This window comes from Dromiciops gliroides, chromosome 3 (assembly GCF_019393635.1).
Source record: "Dromiciops gliroides isolate mDroGli1 chromosome 3, mDroGli1.pri, whole genome shotgun sequence".
In the NCBI taxonomy this organism is placed as follows: Eukaryota; Metazoa; Chordata; class Mammalia; order Microbiotheria; family Microbiotheriidae; genus Dromiciops; species Dromiciops gliroides.
The window spans coordinates 346540652-346545640 of record NC_057863.1 but is presented as its reverse complement, the minus strand read 5'-3'; the positions used below and the strand labels follow the sequence as shown (position 1 = coordinate 346545640).

General features: G+C 40.9%; 1 pseudogene; it reads left to right on the top strand.

Moving 5' to 3' along the window:
* Positions 1 to 4293: 4293 nt before the first annotated feature.
* Positions 4294 to 4737, top strand: LOC122751955 (annotated as a pseudogene).
* Positions 4738 to 4989: the final 252 nt, after the last annotated feature.

The window sequence follows — 4989 nt, the reverse complement described above, 5'->3', positions numbered from 1 at the left end:
CAAGGTGAAAGAGTATGATAACAAATGTAATTGAGGCAAACATCTCAGTATAAGTAGTAACTTAGGGGAAGCATCATGCAGAGAGGTGGACTCAGACTCCCTGAGAATAGAAAATGTATCTGTCAGTCACAAATTTTCAGGATTGAACCATTTTCCCTGGTGTGGTCTAAGCCAAGTTGTAATTTGAAAAATGTATAAGCCTACAGGGCCAGGGGCTATATCTCTCTGAGCCACAGCAGCCCAGCACTATTCAAGCTTTTAACAAAAAAAAAATATGTATTTTGTAAGCATCAACTTTCCCATAATGAAGACAGGTTTAATTTATTCTATTTTGCTCCAAAAGGTTCCTAACCTCATTCCTTTGTTTCAGAGATCTTCCCCATTCTCAGTCCTTTTTTTTAACCAGCATTTATGGACTTATCCTCATTTTGTAAGCTCCAAAGTATTCTGTGACAAAATTAATTTAAGAAACTCTGGAACACCTTAATCCCTTTAAATATGGCTTCTGCCACCACTACACTACTGAAATTGCTCTCTTTGAGGTTACCAATGGCATCCAAAGCCACTCACCTTTGTTTGGTACTCAATTCTTCTTGACTTCTCTACAACATTTGATATTACCAATCATCCTTTTCTTCCTCAAAATCTGTCTTCCCTTGGGTTCCTTGACACTGAATTATCTTATTCCTCCTTTTATATTTCGTGTTTAATTATTTCCTTTGGTTGTCATTCTTTTTTGTTTTTGTTTTTGTTTTTGCAAGGCAATGAGTCACTTAAGTGACTTGCCCAGGGTCACACAGCTAGTAAGTGTCAAGTGTCTTAGGCCAGATTTGAACTCAAGTACTACTCAATCCAGGACCAGTGCTTTATCCACTTTGCCACCTAGCTTCCCCCTTGATTGTCATTCTTTCTCCCTGCCTCCCCCTCCTCATTTACTATGAACTTTTATCATTTTTCATTCTTTCAGCAAACACTTATAAAAATGCTTACTATATTAACTGTATGTACAATGCTCTTGGTCTGATGTTGGAGAGATGAATGAATTGACATTTTGACCTTCAAGTCATTTTGTCATAGTCTCTGCTTAATTTTAGACCTTTGTTCTCTATTCACTCTCTAGCTGATCTTTTTCTAACTGTAAAATTCCATATCTCCTGTTTATTTCCACATCCCCTAGAATGTCCTCCTTCATTGTCTCCAAATATCTGAATTATCTCTGTTGTTCAAGGCCCAGAATAAGTCCTATCTCTATGATTAAGCCTTTTTTGATTTAACCAGGCCACAGTAATCTTACCTTTTAAACTGTTAGCAGTTATTGCCTGTGAATTGTGTGTCATTTATCACTAATCACTTATAGGCCTGTGACAATTCTTATACTATAATTTCAGTTTTCATGTGTAGATATAAGGGATTTCCAAGTATATTGAAGCAGTGTTTTGTAATGGATAGAATATTTACCTTGGAGTCAGAAAGACCTGGGTTCAAATCTTGCCTCAGACACAAAATACCTATGTGATCTTAGGCAATTTACTTAACTTCTCTGAGCCTCAGTTCCTTAATATATAAGAAGGGGATAGCACCTACCTCACCGAGTTATGAAAACCAAATAGTGGAAGTACATGAAGTATTTTTCATTCATGAATGAAATTGGTGAATGAAAAAGTATTTATTAAGCATGCACTACATATGTATCAAGGACTGTGCTAAATTCTGGATTGCAAATAGAAAAGTTAATAGAGTCTCCTCTCAAAAGCTCTCCTTCTAATTGAGGAGACAACATAAAAAGGAAAGTTGTTATAGGGTAGATGGAAAACCTTTGTAAAAAATTAATTTAATTAGCTAATCTAATCTGGAAGATTATATAATTGGATTTATGAAAATTATGATATGAAAAATTATAACTTTAGAAAAATTATAATTGGGCCATAAGTCCTGCCATGGTCGCCATTCCAATGTGAAAATATTTTGTTAACTTGCTGGCCTAATTTGGGGGCTAATTTGACTGGAGGACTAATCTGGGAACTTTTGACTGGCTGGCTATCTGACTGCTATTAATTTAATGTGGGCCATTTATAAACTTCCACCACACTGCTCCACTCCCAAAATTGATAAGCAAAAGATTAATCAAAGCAGAGTTTATTTATGAGATAAAATTTTAAATTAAGAATACAGGGAAATAAAATGTACAATTTGACGTTCAGGGTGTCTCTTTCCACCTGCTGGGCCTGGAACCTTTTTAATACAATAAGGGCCTTTGCCACCACTTGCCTTAGGGTATGTTCCACTTTCACTGCTCAGCTACTTTCTTCTAACTTTCCTCTTAATCTTCTGGCCTCCTTCCAGAGTCTCTAGTCTCTGGAGTCCTTCTGTTCTCTTAATCTTCACTTTCTCCAACCTGTACCCTGTGCTGACTGCTTCTGTGCTCTCTACTGTCTCCTGTTCTGTCTGTCTGTCTGCTCCGTCAGTCTGCCCTCTGCCATCTTTGCCATCCCTCTCCTTCTCCATTTTTCTAATCTTGTCAGCCTCCCTTAATCTTGTCCTTCGGCCTCCCTCCTGCTGTCTAACTCCCAGATCTTACTTATCTTACTTCTCTTCACTCAAACCTCGGGGCTTTTTGCTCCCCCAAACACACCAAGCTAATCTGCCAGCCAGGGCTGCTGCTGGTGGGGGGGGTGCGCTCGAGCCTCCTGAGCATACCACACCCAGGGCTCCAGGGGCCCGTGCCCCTGCTGCATGCCTGAGACCTCGGCACGGGCTACGCCAGAGCCCGGCCTGGATGAGCCCGGGATCTCTCGGATAGATCCGCTCAGGGTAGAGTGAGCTGGGGCTCCCTCCCCCCAGCTGTCTGACCTGGTGTCTTGTACAGCCCACTGGGCTTTTTGGCTCAGCTGAAGCAGACAGGGAGGGGCACCAGCACCTCTCTGACAGAAAAGCCTTGAGGGCCTAAGGCTTTTTAATCTTAGCCCAAAGGTAGGGTCCCCAAATCAAAATAAATTTCCACAACCAAAATCAAGGGGACAGCATTAAGGTACATGGCAAGAGGCACTGGCCATCTCAGGGGGCGAGAGGAGGATGTCTTAAAACAATATAGAAATGTCTATTCTGATTATTATTACTTCTCTGTAGGTGCCATAGTCTTGAATATAGAGTTATGGTAGATATGAATATGTGCTATGTGAATATTTATTGATTGAATATTAAAGGTTGCTTTGAAAATAACCCATTAATATGGACATTTTACTTTCTCTTTGATCATTTCCTCCACGAATTTCTACTCTGATACTTCATTGTGATGTAGAGCTGATTATGGGCGCTTGAAGGCAATCTCACTAAAGCGCAATAATACAGATTGTCTATTTTCCAAGGATCAGCATAGCTAACTTTGGAGAAGCTTATCACTAATAGGCCAAATGTGAAGTTATGAATTCCTTAGCCGTAGCAACTCAAGAAACAAAGGAAAATACAAATTGGGCTTTCAGGTTCTCTTCTATATTTGCAGTACTGATGTTAGGGAGGCCCAAAAGGAATAAAAAGGTTCTAACAATCACACAGTTTTTAGGCCAATTAGAAAGATTGACTTGATTGTCAGTACTCTAAATGTGAGATTTTTATTAAACACTGAGTAGAGGAAATGGACCACATTAACCTTGACATTCTTGCTGTGAGAATTATTAGGGAAAAAAAAAAAGAAGTTACAGCTAAATGGGAGTGGCCATTGTCAAATGGGGCAGATAGACTAAGAAGGATGAGGACTGAGAAAATACCATCAAATTTGGTGACTCACATTACTTGTAGCTTTGGGAGGGACCAGTCTGAGTTGAAAGAAGTGGAAATAAGATTGTAAAGGAGGTGAGGACTGAGTGAGAGGAGAGGCAGTTGAGACAACAAGGGTAGGAAGAGTTTTTCAAAGCATTTGGGTGAGAAAGGAAAGAGAGGAGGCTAGCTTGAGGGGACGGTAGAGTCTAGTGAGAATTATTTTGTTGTTTATTTGGTAGAATGAGTGACATAATTTGGATTGGGTAGAACAATTTGATTGTTTTATTTAGAATTTTGTATTTCCTCAAATTTTAATTTCCTTGAAGGAGGGAAGAAAGGTTCCTGAGTGAGAAAGACGAAAGGAGAATCTGCAAGTATGAGTGGAGGCCCCAGTCACTGAGCCGCCCCCGAGGACTCAGCAGCCTCCCCCTCGAGTTCCCTCAAATCCCGACGCTCCGTCCCCCCCTCCCCCCTCTCGCCTTCTCCCGCCACCGCCTTCCGCAGGCCATTTCCACCGAGGAAAAGGAATCATATCGTATGTCTGCTATTTAGAACCCCCACTCTTTCGACCCCTTTGCTGATGCAAGTAAGGGTGATGACCTGCTTCCTGTTGGGACTGAGGATTATATATCCATATAAGAATTCAACAGAGAAACGGCAGGAAGACCCTCACTACTGTCTAGGGGATCGCTGATGATTACGATAAAAAGAAACTAGTAAAGTCATTCAAGAAGAAATTTACCTGCAATAGTACTGTAATTGAGCATCCAGAATATGGAGAAGTAATTCAGCTACAAGGTGACCAGCGGAAGAACATGTGCCAGTTCCTTGTCGAGATTGGACTGGGGAAGGACGACCAGCTGAAGGTTCATGGGTTTTAAGTGCTTGTGGCTCACTGAAGCTTAAGTGAGGATTTCTTTGCAATGAGTAGAAAAATTCCCTTCTGTCCCTTGTCACAAGTTTAAAAACCTCACAGCTTGTATAACGTAACCATTTGGGGTCCGCTGTTTAACTTGGACTAGTATAACTCATTCATGTAATAAACTGAAAATAGCCATGCTGTCTAGTCTTGCAGTCCCTCATTTAAACAGAGGTAAAACCTGTCAGTGCCCAGCCTGAAACACAAATAATCTAAGGTTTCAGTCAAGTCCGAAGCCCTAGTAACCTCTGAGACCCTGTCTGTCCAGAAGCTCCTTGGTGCTCCCTCTGCAGAGCTCCCTGTCCATTTAAGAG